The sequence below is a fragment of the Lepus europaeus genome, chromosome 9, assembly GCF_033115175.1.
Source record: "Lepus europaeus isolate LE1 chromosome 9, mLepTim1.pri, whole genome shotgun sequence".
In the NCBI taxonomy this organism is placed as follows: Eukaryota; Metazoa; Chordata; class Mammalia; order Lagomorpha; family Leporidae; genus Lepus; species Lepus europaeus.
The window spans coordinates 63,449,175-63,474,944 of record NC_084835.1 but is presented as its reverse complement, the minus strand read 5'-3'; the positions used below and the strand labels follow the sequence as shown (position 1 = coordinate 63,474,944).

The 25,770-nt window shown below is 40.5% G+C and overlaps 1 long non-coding RNA gene across 1 annotated transcript; it reads right to left on the bottom strand.

Moving 5' to 3' along the window:
- Positions 1-2,111: 2,111 nt before the first annotated feature.
- LOC133767152 (uncharacterized) lies at positions 2,112-25,710 on the bottom strand. The gene is made up of 3 exons (XR_009866817.1): positions 25,619-25,710; positions 21,726-21,808; positions 2,112-2,298 (listed from the first exon to the last, which is right to left on the bottom strand). It is a non-coding gene; the product is annotated as an uncharacterized LOC133767152 (long non-coding RNA).
- Positions 25,711-25,770: the final 60 nt, after the last annotated feature.

The following is a 25,770-nucleotide window of genomic DNA, read 5'->3' as shown; positions in this document are numbered from 1 at the left end:
GGAGAGACAGGGGGAGGGAAGGAGGGAGGGAGAAAGGGACAGGGAGAGAGAGTGAGAGAGAGAGAGAGAGTGAGAGAGAGAGAGATTTCATTTGCTGGTTCACTCCTCAGATGCCCACAGCAGCAAAACCTGGACCAGGCCAAAATCAGGAGCCAGGAACTCCATCTTGGTCCTTCATGATGATGGCAGAGACTCTAGTACTTGAACCATCATCTGCTGCCTCCCAGGCACATTAACAGGAAGCTGGAAAGTATGCAGAACATCCAAGATTAGAATCAGGCACTATGATATGGGATATAGGTGTCCCAGATACTTAACCTGCTGTGGCACAGTGGCCATCCCACAAGCTTTTTTTTTTTATTACAAAAGGGCCTAACTGCAGACCAAACAGATATGGAATACTGTCTTCATTTCTTGTTCACATGGGTTGTATATTTAAGAATAAATTTAATCATTACCTCTCATGATACTTATTAATTATGTGAACAATTTTTCAAAGCCTTTCATCTCTATTCAAAGGCTCAGTTCAGAATTGAGAGAATCAGGATACACAACACAGGGATTTCAGTATCAAAGAGTTGTGCTTTAGAGTATGGTAAAAAGGCAAGCTACAGACTAAGAATATATTCACACAATGTATCTAACATATACTCTTAATAATCATAACTCTTGCAACTCAATAAACTCAGGTAAAACTTGTCAAAATACTTGAACAAATACTTCACAAAAGAAATATCACTCATCATGAGCACATGAAGACTTCCAATCATTAGTCAGCAAAGGAATACAAATTAAAACCAAAGTGAGGTATCAATTACATACATATCCAAAAGAACAGCAAAAACTGAAAACACCGACAATGTCAACTGTTGATGAGATATGAGCAACTAGAACTCTATACTGCTGATGGGAATGCAAAATGTTACAACTACTATGGAAAACAGTTTGGTAGTTTCCTATAATACTAAACATATACTTACCATAAGACTCATCAACTCCATTTCTAGGTGACTACCCAATAGAAATGAAAACCTGTAACCACACAAACACTTAAACAATGATGATAGAAGTAGCTTTGTTCATCATAGCCACAAACAGAAAACAACCCAAAGTCTATCAACATGTATATGGCTATGCATTCTGTGGTATATACATGCAATAATACAGATAAATATCAAAGTATGCTTAGCAAAAGAATCTGAATACAATAGAAAGCACACTATGATATACTTTTTATGAAATTCTAGAAAAGGCTAAACTAAGCTCTAGTTGACAGAAAACAGATTAGTGCCTGAGGCTTGGATGTTTGGAAAGGTAGACTAGGTATATTAAGATTTTCCTAATTTTCATCAGTATTTGAATTATTGCATTTAGCCAATATGAATAATTAAAGAATGAGTAAACAGATATAAAACATTGTGATTTATTTTTTAGGATTTATTTATTTATTCAAAAGTCAGAGCTACAGAGGGAAAGAGAGAAAGGCATGCGCACACACACACACACACACAAAGAGAGAGACAGAGAGACAGATCTTCTATTCATTTCAGTTCTGAAATGGCCACAATAGTCAGGGCTGGGCCAGGCCGAAGCCAAGAGCCAGGAACTCCATTTGGGTCTCCCATGTGTGTGGCAGGGATTAAATACTTGGGCCATCATTCATTGCTTTCTTGATATGTTAGTGGGAAACTGAATTGGAAGTGAAATAGCATCTCAAAAAATTCCAGGTTGATGATAGGGGGAAAGAATATCAATCAGAGAGTGAGTTGTCTTGGCAAATGAAACTAAAACCACCTCCTAGGTCATTTCCATGCCAAGTAGGGAAAGAAGAGAACACACACATAACAGGGAGGGCTTGAGCACGCAGCTGCAAGAAATTTTGAGATTGGACTAAGGATGTCTGCAGATAGAATGGAGAGCATGGTGAGATGTGGCCATCTAATATGATGGATCTGGGACAAACTCCCAAAGCAAAGAACAGACAGACTGAGTCACATCTAAGGAACTTCCAGAGGAGAACAGACAGTGCTTTCAAAATGTATACCCCATGTCCTTGAGCTTATTTTTATTTAAAATTTATTTATTTATTTACTTATTTATTAGAAAGGCAAAGCAACAGAGAAGGAGGGAGGGTCAGGGAGATCTTTCATCCACTGGTTCATTACCCAAATGACTACAAAAGCCCAATCTGAGCCAGGGCAAAACCAGAAGCCAGGAACTCCATCCAGGTCTCTCACAGGAAAGGGTCCAAGCACTTGGGTCATCTTCTGTTGACTTCCTGGGTGCATCAGCAGAAAGCTGGTTCAGAAGCAGAGAAGTCAGGACCCTTAACATCACTGTGATATGGAACGACAGCATTACAAACAAACAGCAACTTAACACACTGCACCATAATACCCACCTCAAAGCCCTTGAGTATAGACTCAGCCTCTGGGGAAAAGCACAAAGTAGAAATCCCATATTACCTATTTGAAACCCTGCATTGTATTGACTGAGTTTGTCTAGAAGTTTCTAGATTAAGTTTCTGCTATCCAATCTTATCCAATAATAAGATTAACATTATGAGCTATAGAAAAATAATAAAAAATTAAAATTTTTAATTCCTCTGCCAATTGCCCTAAGATTTTTGAGAGCTTGCTTAGTGCGATAACATAGCAGTTCTGGCTGCCTGAAATGCTGTTCCTACCACCCCACACACAACTGCCTCTCCCTCATCTAAGTCAAAGTTGGAATATGGTTTCTCACAGAGGATTTTCCTGTTCTCTACCTTGGTGTATCCAAAGGCCCTTATATTAGTCCATTTTTGTTGCTGTAATGAAATACCTAAAACAGGCTACTTAAAAGGAAAAGAAGCTTATGTAGCTTGCAGTTATGAAGGCTGAAAGTTCATGATCAGTTGCCCTCATTGGATTAGCCTCCTATGATGGTCTAATAGGATATGGCGTGGTGCTGGGAACAGAGATGAGAGAGAGAGACCACTTTTCCCTACAGGAAGCCAGAGGAAGGTTAGGTCCCAAAATAAGGAACACCCCAGTGACCTAAAGGCCTCCTGCTAGGCCTCACCAATAAAAGTCCACACCAAATCCTAGCACCACCACTTGGAGACCAAGTTTCCAACACTCAAACCCTTGGAGAACAAACCCAAACCATATACAAGCAGTAACACCTTCCCTAATTCCCCTCCCCATCCCCTCACACCATTCATTGTCTATCAGGGTCATAGATATATTTATTTTATGTTAATTTCCATTTGCATAGTTATTTGTTTGATTTCCTATTTTTTTAAAGATTTATTTTATTTATTTGAAAGGGAAAGTTACAGAGAGAGAGTGGGAGAGAGAGAGAGAGAGAGAGAGAGATTTCTTCTATCCATTGGCTCACACCCCAAATGGCCTCAATAGCTGGAGCTGGGCCAGGCAGAAGCTAAGAGCCAGAAGCTTCATCTGGGTCCCCCATGTGGGCTCAGGGGCCATCCTCTGCTGCTTCCCCATGTACTCCAGCAGGGAGATGGATCAGAAGTGGAACAGTAGGGACTTAAACCAGCACCCACGCAGGATGCTGGCATCACAGGCAGAAGCTTAACTCAACATGTCACAACCCTGGCCCCTTGATTTTCTATTTAATGCCTGTCTTATAGTATAACATTTTTATCTTTATAAGGGCAGAAACCATGCCTATCTCAATATTCAGTGCCCATGACAGGCTAAATAATACAGCAAGCATTCAACAACACATGCTGAATGACTGACTATGACAAGCTCTATGGTAAATTCTTTGCCTAAATTTGTGTTATTTAATTCTCATAATTATATGATGTAGATATTGTTATTATTCTCATGCTACAGACAAGGAAATTGAGGCATAGAGTGATTAAGTAGCTATGTAAAGATCATTTGGCTATAAGAGGTAGAGACAGGATTTAAAACCAAGTCAAAAAGTAGAGGAGGAGGAAAAAGTATGACTTGGGGCAAAGCATGCTCTTCGTTATCTTGCATAAAATTTTCTCTCCTACAAATTGGTACTAGGAGAAAAATGACCAACGAATTCACCCTCAATGGATACCATGATGTGAGACAAAAATAGCTTCTATTTCATTTCTGGAGAGAAAATACATGGGAGAATTTTTTGGCCCAGGGATGTAGAGGAGCTTGTTGATGACAGAGTGGAGGTTTTGGATATCACTTGGTCCCACCTGCCAAGAAATCCCGTGGAATGAGGATGAGATTAGGCTAATTTTGCTTTGGGAGTATGTCAGCACAGCCTAAAAATGCAAGCCATTAAATATTCGTTTTTATCACCATAATGCAACAGCCACACTTGTCCCAATCACAAACCTAACACCTTCCAACTCCTGAGCTTCGTGCATGAGGTGACAGGAGGGATGAGGTAAGGGAATTGTAGACTCGTATTTTTCAAAACTGAGTTCATCATCTTTCCTCCCTTTTTCACATTCTCCTGTATATGCACTTTTAGTGGCAACATCTTTTATTTAAGCTAAAAGGTCTACAAATGCCCTAACTTTGCTGACTTTACTTTCAAAACACTTCTTACATTTATCAGCTGCTCTCAATTGCTCTCATTCCCACTCTAGTCAAATCTTCATTATCTCTTGCCTGGACTGTTTCATTAGCATCAAAACTGGTCTCATGTTTTCATTTTCTTCTGCTTATTCTTTATATATGTTTATTTCTCAACTACCAAGTTTTAGGCACTTTATAGAGGACCATCACGGAAAGTCAAATTGACAAAAAGAAATCTGAGAGAAGACCTCATGAAAATAAAGTTCTGGAGTTCAAAGAAGAAATGAACTTGGGAATCACCAATAGAAAAGCCATGAGACAGAAGGAGAGCAAATGAGATGAGAGTAGGATAAATGAGTTCTAAGTGCTGAGCCCTGAAACATTCAATATGGAAAGTCAGCAAGATGAGAAGTAACCATCAAAGAAGATGAAGAGCCAGCCAATGAAGTCCTTAAACACTGCTGGCCTCCCTCTCTCTGCCTCTTCCTGATTTCTCCCCAAGGATGAGCAATGTGTTTGATGGGTATATGTAAAAAAGAACCTGATAATTGGTGACTTCACTCCTTCTCTCTTTGCCTTTAGGGAGCTGGCTGCCTGCAGAAAGCCTGTGTTCCACTTTTCTTCCCCGTGGAACAACTTCCCAGGAACAAGTGGAGAAGCCTGCAATATTCTCTGCTGCCTATGACTGGTGGGTAAGTCTGCCTCCAGGAATTTAGTATTATAAACCCTAAGCCACATTCACCATCATCAGAGTTACCATAAGAAACATGACATTTTAATCCATGTGTCCCTGACCCTTTGACTTAGCTCCTAATTTGAGTAAATCCTATTAGCAACTATTCCCAGACTATTCCAGGTCTCTGCCTCATAAATTTTTAAAGTTTTTTTTTAAATAAAAAGAAGTCTTTAAAGAGTACCCTCTTTGAGACACACATTTGGAACAGTGGTTAAGATGTTGCTTGGGACAGCTGCATCCCAAATTCACATGCCTAAACTCAAATCTGGTTCCCCTCCCAACCCTAGCTTCCTGCTAATGCACACCCTGGGAGGCAAGAAGGTGAGGGCTCAAGTACTTGAGTCCCTGCCACCGCATGGAGATCCTGTTGGAGTTTCTTTCTCCTAGCTTCAACTTGGCCCAGTCCTGGTTATTGCAGGCATTTGGAGAGTGAATCAGAGAATGGAAGGTCCTTTCTCTCTCTCTCCCTCCCCCTCCTGGAGCTGGAACAGTCAAAAGGCAGAGGAAGGACAGTTTTTCTTATCTATCTATCATCTTTTTTAAATTTATTTATCTGAAAGGCAGAGTTACAGAGAGGCAGGAGAAAGAGAAAGAGAGAGAGAGATCTTCCATTTGTTGGCTCACTCCTGAAATGGCCACAATGGCTAGAGCTGGGCTGATCTGAAGCCAGGAGCCAAGATCTTCTTCCAGGTCTCCCACATGGGTGCAGCGGCCCAAGCACTTGGGCCTTCCTCCACTGTTTTCCCAGGCCATAGCAGAGAGCTGGATCAGAAGTGGAGCAGCCGGGACTCGATCCCTACATGGGATCCCAGCACTGCAGGCGATGGCTTCACATGCTATCCAAAGCACCAGTCCCTATTTCTATCTATCTATCTATCTATCTATCTATCTATCTATCTATCTCTTTTTCTACCTCTCCCTCTCTTTCTCTCTCCCTCTGAAGCTTGGACAGTCTTCTGCTACCCTTGAACATCAAAATGCCAGACTTTCCAGCCTTTGTACTTCAGCATTTACACCAGGGGCCCCCAACTTCCCAGGCCTCCTGCGGAGGACTAAGAATTACACAATTGTCATCCCTGGTTCTGAGGTCTTCACACTTGGGCTTTCCAGGATCTTCAGCTTGCAGACAGCTTGTCATGGAACACTGCACCCTCCGTAGTTGCATGAGCCAATTCCCCTAACAAATTCTTTCATGTGTGCATGTGGGTATATATGTATCTACTTATATCTATATCAACTCATACATCTATATCTATCTATTGGTTCTGTGACTCTGGAGAACCTTGAGTAATGCAAGGCAAAAGCTCTAATAATGGTGGATTAGGCCAAAGTATTAGCAATTAAAGTGGTGAAAACTGGTTATATACACATATACGTGTGTGTGTGTACTCATATAGGGAAGATAGAGCCATCAGAATTTGTTTATGGATTACACAAAGGGATTTTTTAGTCAGGGCAACTGGAAAGATAAAAAGACTTCATAAATGAGGATCAGAAACTGAAAAATTTGAGCCACATGTGAGACATTCAAGAGGAACTCTCGATACTCAGGACAAGGACTGATCAAGTCATTGTTTCTCGTAGTGTCAATTTCACTTCTACCGGCTTCTTTTAGGTGCTAAGTTAGTTGTCACAGATCAGGGAGAACATATAATATTTGACTTATTTCATTCAGCATGAACAGCTTACTATTTTATTCTTTTTAGTATGTTTTTTTTCTACTTAATATCATTGGTTGAACACTTTAATTAATACACAATTATTCTTAGGTGTTTAAAGTTAACTAAAAATTGATCCCCGAGTGGGAATAAGAGAGAGAGGTGATGTTCAGTTTGGAACACACTCACTTAGACCTACCCCTAATGGTAAAGCTAGAAACGTGCCATGGGACTCCAAATCCCATTAAGCTGGCATGTACCAATGCCATCTTACTAGTTAAAGTGATCAGTTTCAGTTCATAATTGATCATATAGGATTAAGTGTCAAAGGGGTCACATAAATAACACCAGAGTCTGCTAATAATAATTGATAGAATTATAAAGCAACAACCCAACATGGGAAGCAGGATACACAGGAGACTCATAGAATGGCAAACGCCCTAAACAGCACTCTGGCCTCAGAATCAGTCCTTAAGGCATTTGGATATGGCTAATGAGCCTATGAGAGTTTCTCAGGCATGGAAAGTCAAGACACTGTGGCAAAAAATGACCTAAATGAAAGATCTCTGTGAGATCCCAGTGGAAAGACGGGCCATCAAAGAAGGAGGTACCTTTCTCTAAAGGGAAGAAAGAACTTCCACTTTGATTATGGCCTTGTCTAAATAAGGTCAGAGTTTATGAACTCAAGAGTCTTGCATAGCCTTGGCAGCTCATGACAACAGCCTCAGGTGATTACTGACATCATAAATAAGAGTGTCAATTGTTAAATCAACAACAGGAGTCACTGTGCACTTACTCCCCATGTAGGATCTCTGTCCTTAATGTGTTGCAATATGCGAATTAATGGTAAAACTAACCTTCAAGCAGTCTGTGTGGGTGCAATCTGTTGAAATCTTTACTTAGTATATACTAAGTTGATCTTCTGTATATAAAGATAATTAAAAGTCAATCTTAATAAAGAATGGGATGGGAGAGGGAGTAGGAGATGCGATGGTTTGTGGGTGGGAGGGTGGTTATGGGGGAAAACCATGTAATCCAAAAGTTGTACTTTTGAAAATTTATATTTATTAAATAAAAATTTCTAAAAAAAAAAAAGAGAGAAATTCTCAAATGCCTAGTTGTATATAGAAGTCTATAGTTCATGGAGAAATTAATGAAGGAAATAACAATTGAGAAGATTTTGGCCCTATGTATGGTACATACATAGAGAAGTCATCTGAGAAATGAGTTCTGGACACTCAAGACTGATAAGTCAGGGAGGTAAAGAAAAACCAGCAAATGAGACTAAGAATAGCATTCATAGAAATGGAAATAAAACCAGGAGACTGCAGTGCCTGAAGACCCCAAGAGAACTTCAAAACAGAAAGAGTGATAACCTATAGCAAATGCTACTAATAGGTCGAAAAAGATGAGGATTGGAATAAAGAAAGTTAGGTTATAATGACCTTAATACATTCATGATAAGTAATTTGATGATTATGAAAATCCGTCTGAAGTGGCACAAGAGAGAATATGGAGGAGATAAAATAGAGACAGAGAAACTGTAGTGAGGAGTTTCATTGTTAAGGGAAAGAAGGAAATGTGGAAGTAGCCAAAGAGAAAAATGAGGTCAAAAAGAGATTTTGGAGGAGGAAAGGAATAATAAAGTAAGGAAGGAGAGAATTTTCTGGATATTTCCCTCACCATTGAGTTGTGTCATCCTAAGAGACAATGGGATTATAAGTGAAGAGGTTATCCTTTGCTACGGGTAAGATTAATTCATATATAATTATAGGAGAAAAGGCTGAGTAAGGGTGGTAGAGCAGATACTGAGGAATCGTCAGTATGAAGCAATCATTTGATCATTTAGAAGAGTTTAATAATGAGTACTTGTGAAAACCAGTATGATTTCCAGGCAGCATTATGAACACATTTGAGTATAGTGATCATATAAACTGAGCTTATCCAGAATGGTGTTGTGTTCTCCAACATGAAGGCAGGTAAGGAGAAAATAGAATACAGAATTTAAGTAGAAGGAAGCAAGAGAAGGTCAAGGGAGTCAATGATGCATGCAAAGGAGTGATTATAATGGTGATATGCGCCGGCGCCGTGGCTCAACAGGCTAATCCTCTGCCTTGCGGTGCCGGCACACTGGGTTCTAGTCCCGGTTGGGGCGCCGGATTCTGTCCCAGTTGCCCCTCTTCCAGGCCAGCTCTCTGCTATAGCCCGGGAGTGCAGTGGAGGATGGCCCAAGTACTTGGGCCCTGCACTCCATGGGAGACCAGGAGAAGCACCTGGCTCCTGCCTTTGGATCAGCGCAATGCGCCAGCAGCAGCGTACTGGCCACGGCGGCCATTGGAGGGTGAACCAACGGCAAAGAAAGACCTTTCTGTCTCTCTCTCTCTCACTATCCACTCTGCCTGTCAAAAAAAAAAATTAAAAAATAAATAAATAATGGTGATATGGAAGGAAAAAGAATTGACTGAAGAGGATGATAATATCACAAGAGGAGAATCAGTAAAATGGTAGAAGATCATTGGATTATAGGTGCTGCTGAACAAAGCATTATTTGAGTGGGGATATTAGAAGGAATGAGCTGGAAACATAAAAACTGATATTAAGAGGTTAGAATTGAGATTGAGGAGGGTTACAGTTATTGTTAGTGATAAACTAAACATGTTCAAGACTATAATTCTCTTTCCATGATCTCTATCTCAGTATTGAAATCATAAAACATTTTTTACCACATATAATACATCATTATGTATTGTCCACTTAAAAAGATGGAAAAGATGCAGTGAACTTTATAGAACTTCTGAAGTCATCTGTTTCTCTCTTTTTACCCACTACTTTGCTGATGAAAGCTACCATCATATTCCATTTGGACAACTGCAATATCCTTTTACTGATCTCTCCACACAGGCTATTTTGCCAACCAGTCTTCACTATAGCCAGGGTTATATTTTCCAAGACAATAATTAATCATGCCTCCCATTAATTAAAATTTCAAAAGTTTCCATTGTTCTTACAACAAAAGCCAGATTTGGAATGTGGCTTACAGAGCACAGATACTATCTAGTCCCTTCCTGTTTCTCCAGCCTTATCTTACACTACTTCCCCTTCATTCTCTGTGCTTCAAACACACGGGTATTTCTTAGATCTTCAAGTATGCCATACTTCCTCCTCCAACAGAGACTGTTTATTGTCTTTGCCCAAATCACTCATTTCTTTCCTTCCATGTGGTTATTACCTTCACATCATTCAGATCTCAAATTAGATGTCCTTTTCTGAAGGACCACTTAACTGTACAGTCCAGATTGCTTCTATGGTTTCAATATTATTTGTCTTCCTCAACTCAGCAGGAGTGTAATTTCCAAAGTCTACATTAATATCATTAGGAGGTAGGAATGTAATCTGACTACAGCATTTAGAGGCAGGACCTTTGGAAACTGATCAGATGAGATTAGCTCATTAAGGAGGAGCCTCCACAATTGAACCCTGATGGCTTTATAAAAAGAAGAGAGATCAGACAGGCATAGACAGATGTATACACTCCCTATCTCTTCCCGTCTGATGTCATGTGCCGCCTCGAGATTTTGCCAACAAGAAGGTCATCTGTCATGGTGAGACCTAGCCAATGCGAGACGTTTCAAAAGCCTACATCCTGTTGTTTGTACTTTTAGCCTCAAAAAACATGAACCAACTAAACCTTTTTTCTTTATAAAGTTACCTGCCTCATGTATTTTCTTATAATAATTCAAATATTCCTAATACTTTTGGGATCTCTTGTCATATCTACTTTCTCAGCTTTAATTTTCTTCTAGTATGCACTACCTGGATCATGAGCTCCACAATATCAACAACTGTGTCTTTATTCATTATCATGTCACTGGTGCCTAGGACAATCATAGCACCTAGTCAGCCAGTCATACATTTGTATTAAAGTGACATCATTTGCATATGCATGTCTAATGCTTTCTTTCTGAAGAAGCATCTTTGCTATATCTTAAGTCTGTCATCCTCATTCATTTTTTCTAAATATTTATTTATTTACTTGAGAGGCAGAGTTACAGAAAGAGAGGCAGATACAGGGAGAGAGATCTTCCATCCACTTCCATTCACTCCCCAGATGACCACAATGAATAGGGCTGAGCCAGGCCAGAGCCAGGAGCTTCATACCAGACTCTCATGTCAGTGGCAAAGGCCCAAACACTTGGTCTATCTTCCACTGCTTTTCCCAGGCCATTAGCAAGGAGCTGGTTTGTAAGTAGAACAGCCAGGACACAAACTGGCACTCATATGTGATGCCAGTGTCACAAGCAAACATTTTACCTCCTACATCACAATGGCAGTCCCATCCTCATTAATCTCATCTCATGCATTCTAAAGCTCATTTTACTCAGTAACTATTTTGTACATACCAGGCATAGGGAATTCAGAAGTTAGTAGGGATAATCCTCATCCTTAATTTGTACATCATCCAATATGGCAGATATGTACACCAAAATTTAAACACATTCATCCAATGTTTATTGAGTGCTTATTTAAAGTGCCAAGATTTGTAGGTCTTAGAAATATGGCAATGAACCATCTCTTGTGGAGCTTATACTCTGGTGGAAATGAGCTATACTCATTCAGTATTCTGGAGTTATCTTAGGCTGTTTTTCATTTCTTTATCTTTTTAACATATTTACTTATTTGAGAAGCAGAGTCACGGATAGAGGGAGAGACACAGAGAGAGGTCTTCCATCCACTGGTTCACACCCCAAGTGGTAGCAATGGCCAGAACTGGGCCAATCCAAAGCCAGGAGCCAGGAGTTTTTTTCCAGGCCTCCCACATGTGTGCAGGGGTTCAAGCATTTGGGCCATCTTCCCCTGCTTTCCCAGGCCACTAGCAGAGAGCTGGATCAGAAGTAGACCAACCGGGACATGAACTGGAGCCTATACAGGATGCTGGCACCACAGGCAGAGGATTAACCCACTTTGCCACAGTGTGAATCCTTCATTTCTATAACTTAGTATCACAGACTCAATAATCTATAAAGAACAAAGGTTTATTCAACTTATGGGTTCTAAGACTTGGAACTTCAAGATCAGAGGGCCAGATCTGGTGACATCCTTCTTGCTGATGGTGATTCGGAATGCCCTAGATCAGGTCTCTCATTCTCTTCCTACAAAGCCACCATCCCATTGGATTAAGCTCCCACCCTTATGACTTTATTTAACCTAATTACCTCTCAAAGTCTCCATCTCCAAATACTATCATTGGATTAAATTTCCAAAGTCACAATTGGTTATCCTTTTCAAGATGAGCTTTGGTGGGGCTATTCAAACCATAGAAGGAGATATAAAGTACCACTGAGAAAGAAGCAATTAATTCCCCTTCTAGAGAGTAGAAAAAACATTATAGAAGCAACAAGCATTTGCTCACCAGGCAGAATTCTGGGGCCATGATTTGAAGATTTCTGATGCCTTCCATAGAGTTTTAGTTTTATCCTGAGGTTAGCGAAGCACATTTAAGCATTAAGGAGACATCATTTGAAGGCATTATGGAGATGAAATATTGGTAACATCACAGACAGGTTATAATGATCACAATCAAGAATGTCACTTTTGCAAGTGATTATAATGTTTGAGGAAGAAATTATCAATGCTCAGAATAAAAGAGTGGCAGGAGGAGTAGAAAGTAAAGGACAAATTTACAGACAGAATTAACTTATGTATGTATAAAAATTAAAGAAAACTCAAAGATGAGATGGGTTTTAGTTTGAAAGGGAAGAGGAGTTATGGAAGATATGCTATATTCCCATGAAAGCCACTCCTCCTTACTTGTGAACTAGGTTACATAGCCCACATAGACGATACACACCCTTGCAGTTGAGTGTGGCAATGTGACTGAATGATGGACAAAGGAATGTGAGTGGAAATGATGAGTGCCACTTCCAGCCTTCATCAACAAAAGTACTCCCTAGTCTATCCTGCATTCTCTCTCCCAGTATACCAGATGACAAAAGACAGCCTCTGTCAGCCTGCTCACTGAAAGTAAAGCCCATATCCCTTTCTCACTGATTGGAATTTACCTTAGTAAAGAAATGAATATCTATTATGTTAAGCCACTAAGATTCTGGGATTTACTCAGCACTTGGGTTAACTCAACTAATATGAGAGCTGTGGAAATATGTTTCCCAGTTGTTTTATTCCAGGCTCTTGCCCATTATTCATAAGAATTCAAAGCAGGAACAACATTGAGAGCAGGATTTATGTAAAGTAAAGGAGTGAGTATACATTCAGAACATGAGTAAAAGCAACCATATAAAGAGAGACTGCTCATGAGAAAACGAGAGAGAGAGAGAGAGAGAGAGAGAAGAGGAGAGGAGAGCAGAGGAGACAAGAGGAGGGGGAAGGGAGGAGAAGGGAGGGGAGAGGGAGGGGGAGAGAGGGGGGAGAGGGGAGAGGAAGAGAGAGAGAGCAGGCACTGCTCTTGAGAGGACAGAACAAGATAAGGGCTATGCTCCCACCAAGTGGTCCTCTTTATTTGGGTGGTTCCCTAATTGACTTTGGGTAGGGTTCGGTGGGCATGATGTCCTCTGGGAAGGTTTTCATGGCATCTTCATGTGGAGCTCAGTATACATATGCTCATCATGGTCTCTTCATGCTGGAGAACACTCTGGTGCATCATTGGAAAATGGGTGTACTGAGTTGGCACTTAAGGGGTGAGGTTAGGGTACAGGACTACAGACAGAAACCTTAGGAAATCTCCCAGCTCATTGTTCCGTGACTCCTTGCCTAGTACCCATATCATGGTGGTGTTGCCATTAGTCAAGATAGAGATTCAGAACAGAAGCTGATGTATGCGTAAAAAGGTCATTTAAGGTCATGTTTAGTCTGTTTGGAAATAAGTCGAGAGCTAGAAGCAAAGATTTGGAAGTACTAGAATATAACTGATGGAAGCTCTGATACAGATGGATACAACTAGGGGGGATGGGATAGAGGAAGAAAGAGAAAGCTGTGAGTTGAGGGACTACCAGCATTTAAAAAGAAAACCACACAACGAGGGGTCATAAAGTAGAACAGTCTCAATATTTTAATGATTCATATTTCATAGTAAACCATAATAATGGTTGGAATTCTGTCTTCCTAAGGATCATGTATCTTCAGATAGTCATATGAGCCATATTACTGCCTCTTTCTGCTATGAAAAATTGGAACTCATTAATGCCTTGCTTCCCACACTGAAAGCTCTAAAATTCCATAAACTATACTTGATAATTAAAATATCAAAATCATCTATATGAAGTTTCACAACATAACTCCGGATGAATTTTCTGGCAACATTCTATGATCTCTTTGGTAGAGACATTGTCTGATTTGTATCATCAACCTTCTATATTTTTAAAATTTATTTATTTGAAAGTCAGAGTTACAGAGAGAAGGAGAAAGGTGGAAAAGAAGGAGAGAGGGAGGGAGGGAGAGAGAGTGAGAAAGATATCTTCCATCCACTGTTCACTCCCAAGATGGCATCAATGGCCAGGGCTTGGCCAGGCTGCAGCTAGGAACCAGGAACTCTATCTGGGTGTTCCACATAGTGGCAAGGGTCCAAGCACTTGGGCCATCTCCTGCTGCTTTTCCAAGGCCAGTGGCAGGGAGCTGGGTTGGAAAATGAGCAGCTGGGACACGAATGGGCACACATAGGAGATGCTGACATCCCAGGCAGCAGCTTTACTGGCTATGCCACACATTGGCCTCAATCTCCTTTTGATCCCTTTCAAAATAATGCACATGCATTATTCATTTGATGCCTACTAATGAATTCATATGATTAATGGAAATAGTCAGGGTTACAGACATGCTGACAAACTATCACAAAAGGCCATTACCCCAGTTTGAGACCCACATCAAACAAAACACATTCCATGAAGCAAAGGAACTGTCTCCCAAGGATGTGTGCAAGAAAAATATCCTCATTTTAAAATGCTACTTCAATCCCATAGGCTGTCCATTCATCAAGTCCCTGTAGTTTGTAAGTCTCACAAGTCTTTTTAATGTGACATCAAGGGACATCTTGCTTCATGACTCACAATTTGAGTCACTGTAAATGATTCCCCAAACAGCGAGCAAGTGATAGATGGTGCATCCTGGACAACAAAAACAACTATTCATTTGATAGTTTATCCATCCTTTGTCACAATTGCTTTTAGGGGGTTCAAATATATTCTGAAAAACTAATTCCTTACAGATGGGGGAGACTTATATGTTTACATACCTAAAGAAAGTAGCTATTTCTAAATCTTCCTGGTCTAAATTATTTCATAAAAGAATCATGAATCAAATAAAAAACAATATGCAAATGAGTTCCCATAAATGCACCACTTTTATTTAGGCCATCTCTTTTTCTAATATCTTCAAATATTATTCTAAAATGATAAATTTCTACATGTTTAATTTTATGAGCCCACCTGGCAAGACTATGGTGATCAGCTGTTTGGTCAAACACTATTTTATGTGTTGCCATGAGGCATTTTGTAGATGCAATTTACCTTTACAATTAGCTCAACTTATATTTTTTAAAGATTTATTTTGAAAGAGTTACCGAGAGAGAAGTAGAGATGGACACAGGGAAATATTTCATCTACTGGTTTGCTCCCCAACTTGCTGCCAATAGCCTGGGCTGGGCCAGCCCAAAGCTATGAGCCAGGAACTTCATCTGGATCTCCCACGTGGGTGGCAGGGGTCCAAACACTTGAGTAATATTCTGTTGCTTTTCCCAGGGCACTAGCAGGAAGATGGATCATAACTGGGGCAGCCAGGACAGAAACCAGCGCCCAAGTGGGATGCCTGCATTGCAGGTGGCAGAGTTACTTGCCACATCACAATGCTGCACCCAACAATCAGCCGAATTTCAGTAAAATGTGAAGTGACCTTCATGCAATCTGTTGAAGGATTTAAGAGCAAAGACTGGGGTTTCTCAAAGAAGGAATTCTGCTTCCAGCCTGCAACATAAAAATAAAAATTCTTCCTGAGTTTTCAGCCTTTGGACTCCAGTCTGTAACATCAACTCTTACCTGAGTATCCCTCTTGCCAGCTTGCTTGCCAAATTATGAGTTTTCCAGAAGTCAGAATCACAAAAATATTCTTCCCCTCTTTGTCCCCCATGTATATGTTTTATATGTATATTTACATAACCATGGATATATAAATACCCATCCTATTGGTTCTGTCTCCCTGGAGAACACTGACTAATACATTCCTCTTTTATTAATTTCTAAATTTCTTCAATCAAGGGTATATATCCTGGATGTATTCTCATAGGAAACTATTTCCAAAAATTTCCTACAAAAAAAAAAAAAACATTGTAAGAGCCAGGACCATAATTTATATTGTTATAATACCTTCTCAAGATGTTTTAAAAGGCTTGAGGGAAAATATATTGAATGATAATACATGATTGCTTTGGACATAAGCAAGGATATAGTGGAACATGTTTGCTTTGACATAAGCAAGGATATAGTGGAACATGTTGAATTTATTAATAAACAGCTATGTTACCAAAACCTATGGGATAAGTGAAAACAGTACTCAGAGGGAAATGTACAGCAGTAAATGCCAATACCGCAAAACAAGAAAAATCTGAAATCAAAAAGCTTGTATTCATCTTCAAGCACTGCCATAACAAAATATCACAGATTTGCAGGGGCAAGGCGGGCGGTGCTTGTGGCATAGTGGTTAAGTCACCACTTGGAGTAGAACACATGTATCCTATTTCAGAGTGTTGTTCTAGTTATTTTGCTTTCCATTCAGCTTCCTGCTAATACGCACGCTGGGAGGCAGCAGATTTTATGGCTCATATACTTGGTCCCTGCCATCCACATGGGAGAACTGTATCAAGTTTTGGATCACTGGCTTCAGCCTGGTCCAGCCCTAGCTGTTGTGGACACTTGGGGAATGAACCAATAGACTGAAAGTCGATTGATCAATTCTCTCTCTATCTCTTTCCCTTTCAAATCAAAATAAATAGTAATAAACAAAATGGCACATATATGATGACTTAAACAAGAAAAATTTTAGTCTGGCGGTTAGTCTAAGACCAAAGTGTCCTCAGGGTTGGTTTCTGGTGAGGCTTCTCCCCCTGGCTGGCACACAGCTGCCTTTTCAGTATTTTCACATGGCCTTCCCTCTGTGTGTGTGTATGCATATACAGAGAATTCTCTGGTGCCTCTTCCTCTTCTTATAAGGACATTAATTCTACCATATTAGGTCCCCAACCTTATGACCTTAATTATCTCCCCAACTGTCTTCATATACAATCATAATGGGGAAGGGATGCAATTTGGGGAGGAGGAGGCATAATTCAATACACTTTAAGGAGTTGCGGGGCCGGGGGCGGGGGGGGGGGGGGGAGAGAACAAGATAAAGCCAAAGCAGAAAGAAAGAAATAATAGAGCAGAGATAAATGAAAGAGACTAGAAAAACAATGGATAAAAACAGAAGTTGTTTTCTTTCTTAGAAAAGAATCAATGTGACAGACAAACTTCAATTAGACTCAGAAATACAGGAATTAGAATCACACACATAAAAAGAAATAGAGAAGCTGCAAATACCTAAAATAGAAATGAAAATGCAGTGTTTTTACTCCTTTCAATTCCCAAAAGAAAACTAACAGGTACACTCAAAGATAGGTACATACATTCATACAGCATTATTCACAATAGACAAAAGGTAGAAACAGTCCAAATATCCATGAACATAATGGATAAACAAATTGTGGTATACACTTACAATGGAATAGAATTCAGCCATAAAAGTACTGAAGTCCTGACACATGCTAAAACATGTAAACTTTGAAAGCATGCCAAGCAAAAGAAGCCAAGTACAAAAAGTCACATTGTATAACTCCATTGAAATGATATATCCAGAGGAATAAAATCTGTACATACAGAACACAAATTACTGCTACCAGGTAGCAGGGGAAAAGAGGAATGGAGTACAACTGCTTAATGGGTAGAAGGCTTCCTTGTGATGACAATGCACAACACTGTGAATGTACCACTGAATTGTTCACTTTAAAAATCCACAGACAGTTTGGACACTCTGAAGGAAGAAAATGAGACGAAAAAGAGCCTGTCCTATCAGATGCAAAAAGTTCCTATAAAGCTCTATAGATTAAGACATTTGTGGGCATCAGACAAACATAAATAGAACAGAATAGACTGTTCAAAATCAGACTTACACACATGGAAACTTGACATATGAGAAGAATAACATAGCAATCAGGAAAGATTAATTTTAAAATATTGTTGGGGCCGGAGCCCTGGCTCAACAGGCTAATCCTCCGCCTAGCGGCGCCGGCACACCAGGTTCTAGTCCCAGTCAGGGCGCCGGATTCTGTCCCGGTTGCCCCTCTTCCAGGCCAGCTCTCTGCTAAACTGGGAGTGCAGTGGAGGATGGCCCAAGTGCTTGGGCCCTGCACCCTATGGGAGACCAGGATAAGTACTTGGCTCCTGCCTTCGGATCAATGCGGTGCGCCGGCCGCAGTGCGCTGGCCGTGGCAGCCATTGGAGGGTGAACCACCGGCAAAGGAAGACCTTTCTCTCTGTCTCTCTCTCTCTCACTATCCACTCTGCCTGTCTAAAAAATTTAAATATATATATATATACATATATATATACACATATATATTGTTAGAACACATCATTGGTTAAAAATTTTTAAAACTTGGATCCTTGCATCATGGTATTCAATGCCAAATGGAGCAAAGACAAAATGAAAAGGAGAACTTACCAAAAATAAGAGGCAAGGGATCAAAATAGAACACTAGAGAAAAATCACTTATTCATAAATGAAAATTGCAAAAGAGGCAGAAAGATAGAAACTAAACTACAATAAAAATAGAATACAAAATAGGAATCATAATAATAAGACCTTACCTATTAATCATTGCCTTAAATGCTAATGGATGACATTCATTAATTAAAAGACACAAAATGCTTGAATGTATTGAAAAACAGGACTTAATGATAAGCTACATGCAAGAAACTCATTTCACCTCTAAGGATACACATAGACTGGAAGTGAAAGGATGGAACAAGATATTCTATGCAAATGGAATGCAAAAAAGCTTCTGCATAGCAAAGGAAACATCAATACATTGAAGAGACTTCCAACAAAATGGCAGAATGTACTTGCAAGCTACTTATCTTACAAAATATTAATATATCAGAAACTCAAAAAACTCAGTAATAAAAGAAACAATCCAGTTAATAAATGGGCAAAAGACCTGAATAGACAGTTCTCAAAAGAAGAAATACAATAGCCAACACATATATGAAAAAAAGTTCAATAATATTAGCCATCAGGGAAATGCAAATCAAAACAACAATGTGATATTATCTCATCCCTGTTAGAATAGCTGTTATCAAAAAGACAAAGACAAAAAGTAATAAGTACTGGTGAGGATATAGAGAAAGAGAAATGCTTATACATTATCAGTAGAATTTAGATAAGTATAGCCACTATAGAGAACAGTATGAGGATTTCTTTAAATATAGAAATTGAACTGTCATATTGCCAGTAATTTCCTTACTGAGTATGTACTAAAGATATGAAATCATTTTATCAAACAGATACCTGGTGCACTAGGTTTATTGCTGCACTGTTCTGTTCACAATAGCCAAGAAAGGGAATCAACCAAGGTGTTCATCATCAGATGAATGTATAAAGAAAATATACACTGTACAATATTATCGATCATATTATAGAATGTAATCCTGTCAGCAGCAAAATTGATGGAACTGGAGGATATCGTGTTAACTGAAATAAGATACACAGAAAGACAAATACTGTGTGTTCTCCTTCATATGTGGAAGCTAAAAAAAAAACTCAATCTGAATACAGAACATCAATTACTAGAGGCTAGGAAGGGCAGATGGAATAGAGGAAATTTGAATTAAAAAATAGGGAAAGGGGGCTGGTTAATTAATTGTGACAAATATACTATTATGTGATGTTAATGGGGAAGCTGGATGTGGTTTATGGAGTGTGATAAATCCTTCATACTAATATAAGAAGTTAACCATAGGGGAAGATGGGTGTGGGGTGTGTAGGAACTCTTTGTACCACTTCACAATTTTTGTTAAGTAAATCTAAACTATTCTGAAATATAAATTGATTTTTAAAAAGAGTAAATTTAAAAGCTTAACAGACTAGAAAGAAAGAAGGAAGGAAGGAAGGAAGGAAGGAAAGAAAGAAAGAAAGAAAGAAAGAAAGAAAGAAAGAAGGAAAGAAAGAAAGAAGGAAGGAAAGACAGAAGGAAGAGAGAGAGAGAAAGGTTAGCGATATTTCTAATAGGAAAAAATAGATTTTAAATCAAAAGTTGCAAAAGAGACCATGAAAGTCATCGTCAACCCAGAAGGAGGAAATAACATAAACATATATGCAATCAATATTAGGCACATAAATACATAAAGCAAATATTAATAGACCTAAAGAGAGAGATAGACTCCAACACAATAATAGTGGGGAACTTTATCACCCTACTCTCAGAAATGGACATATCATCTAGACAAAATCAGCAAATAAACAGCAGAGTTAAATCACACACTAGATCAACTGGACCTAACAGACATCTTCAGGTCTTTTCATCTAATGGTTGCAAAATACAGTCTTCTCAATGTCACATAGAACATTTTCCAGAATAGATTATGTGACAGGTCACCAAAAAAGTCTCAACAAATTAAAAGGAACAAAAATCATGTCAGGTATCTTTTATGAAAAAATGCAGTAATCTAGACATCAAAAACGGGCCATCACTGTGGCTTAGTGGGCTAAGTCTATGTATGCAGTGCCAGCATCCCATATGGGTGCCTGTTTATATCCCAGCTGCTCCTCTTCCAATCCAGTTCTCTATTCTACGGCCTGGGAAAGCAGTGGAAGATGGCCCCAAGTGCTTGGGCCCCTGTACCCATGTAGGAGTCCTGGCTTCAGAATGGCCCAGCTCTGGCTGTTGTGGCCATTTGGGGAGACTTTCTCTCTCTCTCTCTCTCTCTCTCTCTCTCTCTCTCTCTCTCTCTTTCTGTAACTCTTTGAAATAAACAATTTTTTTAAAAAAAAATCAATAGTAAGAAAAACTTTGGAAACTATATAGTTACATGGAAATTAAACAATTACTCTTGAACAATCAATAGATCAAGGAAGAAATCAAGGAGGAAATTTTTAAATTGCTTGAAAGGAACAAAAATGGAAACATACCAAAACCTATGGGATATAGCCAAAATAGTACTAGAAAAAAGGGAAAATAGACAAATGCAAAAATAGACAAATAGGATTTCTTCAAACTAAAGAATTTTTAGACAGCAAAAGAAACAATAAAGTGAAGAGACAATCCAAAGAATTGAAAAAAAGTATCTGCAAGCTATATATCCAACAAAGGGTTAATATTCAAACAATAGCAAAAAAAAAAATCCTATTTAAAAATTGACATTAAAACAGACATTTCCCTAAATCAAGATCTATAAATGGCCAAAAAGTACATGAAAAAAATAAAAGCACTCAACATCACCAATCATTAGGTAACTGTAAATCAAATCCACAATTAAATACGCACTCTAGTAAGATTTCCTATTATTAAAAAGACAAAAGATAACAGGTGTTTGCAAGGAACTGGAGAAAGTGAATATGTGTACACTGTTGGTGGGAATGTGAACTAGTATAGCCACTGTGGAAAACAATATTGAGGTTCCTCAAGAAACCTAAAAATAGATTTACTACATGACCCAGCTGTCCCATGTTGGGGTACATAAAACCAAAATAAATTAAATCAATATATCAAGGAAATACCTGCACTCCCACGTTTGTTGCAGCGTTGTTCACAATAGCCGAGAAATGGAAAATAACCTAAGTATCCATCCACTGATGAAAGGCTAAACAAAATATGGCACACAGACACAATGGATTATTACTCAGTCATAAAAAGATGAACTCTTGGCCGGCGCCACGGCTCAATAGGCTAATCCTCCGCCTTGCGGCGCCGGCACACCGGGTTCTAGTCCCGGTCGGGGCGCCAGATTCTGTCCCGGTTGCTCCTCTTCCAGTCCAGCTCTCTACTGTGGCCCGGGAAGGCAGTGCAGGATGGCCCAAGTCCTTGGGCCCTGTACCCCATGGGAGACCAGGAGAAGCACCTGGCTCCTGCCTTCGGATCAGCACGGTGCGCCAGCCGCAGCGTGCTGGCCATGGCGGCCATTGGAGGGTGAACCAATGGCAAAAGAAGATGAACTCATGTCATTTGTAGCAACCTGGATAGAATCAGCAGTCATTAAGTAAAACAAGCCGACCACAGAAAGACAAGTATCACATGACCCCATTCATATGTGGAGTCTAAAAAAAAAGTTTCATTGAACTTAAAAATATAATGCTGGTTACCAGAGGCTGGGCAGTGAAGCAGGGAGAAGCGGGGAAAGGTTCACTGATGGGTACTAGATTATAGCTACATGGAAGTAAGAAGTTCTGGGGCTGTGACTATTGATCATGTGCATTTCTCAATTTGAAAAAAAAAAAGATTATTTTGAATGCTTTCACTACAAAAAAATGTTAAATGCTAAAAAGGATAAATATATTTATAATGACTAGGTATTATACAATATATACATGTAACAAAACATCACATAGTACCTCATAAATATGCACAATTTTATGGTTAACAATTTTAATTAAAATTTTTAAGATAAACTACTAATACCAAAAATAGTATAATTTTCTAAAATCCAAAATGATAAGAATTAACACAAATCTCGGGTCAGTATATAAACCTGAAAAGATAGGCAAGGAGAATAAAACAGTCAATCCAACTATCTAAGTCTTAACACGATATGGGTCACTGATTCAGGAGTGTTTTCTTCATGACTATGAATCATTGTTTAATAAAACATATATTCATTGAGCACTGAACAAGTCGCACAATGTGGTTTCTAAAAAGCTTACTTTGTAATATGTATGTACAAAAGAATATACTCTTATCTGGCTATCATTTGCTAATACCAGGCACATCCCAAATGTTTTGAACATGGTTGTCCAGTCTTGTGTAAGGGGGTGCACACATTTTGTTATTTCATATTGAGAACAACATAGAAGTTGATTTTGGCTTTGAAATGTTAAATGATATTTGGATACCATCTGAAGCTCCACACGAATTCCACAGATTACACTGGTTCAGTAAATGGCTTTTTTTTTTTTTTTTTTTTTGACAGGCAGAGTGGACAGTGAGAGAGAGAGACAGAGAGAAAGGTCTTCCTTTGCCGTTGGTTCACCCCCCAGTGGCCTCTGCGGCCAGCGCACCTCCCTGATCCGAAACCAGGAGCCAGGTGCTTCTCCTGGTCTCCCATGCGGGTGCAGGGCCCAAGGACTTGGGCCATTCTCCACTGCACTCCAGGGCCACAGCAGAGAGCTGGCCTGGAAGAGGGGCAACCGGGACAGAATCCGACGCCCCGACCAGGACTAGAACCCGGTGTGCCGGCACCACAAGGCAGAGGATTAGCCTAGTGAACAGCAGCGCCGGCCATGGCTTTCCATTTTTTAAGGAGAGTTGGCTAAAATGGCATGTAATGCTTTTCCTCAGCAAAGAAAATAATCTCTAGCTGTAAAGGATCAAACAGGAAGTGACCTTCAGCTTACACCTGGAACCGGAAACGCAGTCTCAGCTAAGCTCTGCCTGTACCCTTTCTGGTTCCCAAGAGTCCCTTCAGGCATAAAAACCAGAGGCCTACTTTTCTGATGTGTGACTTTTTTCTTTCTCAAGGTACAAATATTTCAGATTGATAGATAACAAAATGTATCAAGGGTTAGTATTTTGCTCTTGAAACTGCCTTAATGCAATTTAAGACCCGCAGTTTCATTAGAAAACACATCTATTAATACAACGTAGCCTTCATTGCAAAATGCCAATAAACTAAAAGCCAGAAGCAAAACCTATCCAATTTACATAAATGATAAATAAAAACTTCAGGCACAAAATATTAGTTCTCATCCCCAAAGACAAAAATTCAGTTCTTAAGTCAATTTTATTCATCAAGAGCTGCTTTTTCGGTTTCTTATTCCCTGAAATGCAAGTCAGAATCCCTCCTTAAATTTTGTACCCACAAATGCCAAGGTCCCTGCCACCAACTTTTGAGCACCTCAAGTTGGACACAGGGGACAAGGACCTGAGTCCCAAGAAGCCTGTGGGCAGGTCTTTGTAGACTTCGTCCATCCACTGAGGCCACACACAGCGTGTCACCCCTTCAACTGCTGGGTGCAGCTATGAAAGAGGCCTTTGTCTTTTAAGAATCTTGTTTCTAACTGACATGATTAAAGTTGTGGTAGAGGCCTTCCCACGGTCAGAAGAAAGCAAGAGAGGAATCTGTCCTGGGAATGAAATGTAGCTGTTATCTGCTTGCCTACTAATACTTCAACTGTTTCAACATTCGAATATCCAATCAAACCTATGCAGGTAAACCATACAAGGGAGACAAAGAGGCTAACACCATATATAAGGGAAAACACTTCTTGGTTCAGAATTTCAGTATTTTAGATAAGAAACTCCACCTGGGTCTCATGCCAGCATAATAAAAGACTTCATATTAAGAGGCCTTGGTGTCCTGTCTCAGTAAGCAAATCCTGCTACATAGCCACATCTCACAGACACACACAGTTCTTTCAAGGTTCTCTTCACACCATTATCTCACTGACAGGAAAATTCGAGACTGGTTGTGTGGCAAGCAGGTGAGAATCGGGTTTTAAAACAAGGGAGCCAGGGCCAGTGCTGTGGTGGAGCCACTGCCTGCAGTGCCAGCATCCTCTATGGGCTCCACTTCCAATCCAGCTCCCTGCTAATACGCCTGGAAAAGCAGTAGAAGATGGCTCAAGGCCTCGGGCCCCTACACTCTTCTGGGAGACCTGGAAGAAGTTCCTGGCTCGTGGCTTCAGATCGGTGCAGCTCTGGCCATTGTGGCCAACTGGGGAGTGAACCAGCGGATGGAAGACCTCTCTCTCTCTCTCTCGCTCTCTCTGCTTCTCCTCCTCTGTGTAACTCTGACTTTCAAATAAATAAATCTTTAAAAAAAAAAAAAAAGAGGGAGCCATGCCCACACCCCAGCACCTGCCAAGACGCTGGACAGCAGCCTTGGGTCACCAACATCAACAGCGGATATCCTCGTGTGGACACTGCCCTCTCCCTCCCTCCCCCGGCCAGGGTCCTCTCCAAAGACCCGGCTCTCGGCTTTGTAACATGAGTAGGTTTGTATACTCTGAGCCATTTTGTCTTAAAAGAAAAAAACGAGCAACAGAAAAACCAGCATGGACGTCACAGAACCCAGAGGACTAACTGCGATGCGCCCAGCACCTAAAGGGCCGAGTCCTGTCAGGAGAGAGCCCACCCCAGGCGGGAGGTGCAGGGGGCTTCACGGGGCCGCCTCCTTGGAGCTGTGAGGGCTTGAGGGAAGCGGGTGAAAGAAGCGGCACTGCGGAACAGACGCCACAAACACTGCGACTAGAAAGCACTTCCGAAACCCGGAGAAGCCAGCGTTCCAGCTGCCAGGCCGCCCGCTTTCCCTTTAAGGCCCGGTGCGCCCGCCCCCGCGGAGGGAGCCTCCCGGAAGTGATGTCGCACGACACGACGTCAGATTCTTCCGCCAAGCCCGGCAACTCGCTCCTCGGCCTTCGCCCCGCCTGCCCAAGTTTTCTCCGCTCGCTCCCCTCACCTCGGCTCTGGCTCTCGCTGCCCCTACCCGGCCACAGGCCCCGGCGACCCTTCCCGCTGGCGCTCGGGCCTAAGGAAGGCCGGTGCGAGGACCTGTGGCGCGCCGCCGGCGGAAGCTGACACGCACTTCCGGCGACGCGGCGGCGGGCGGGG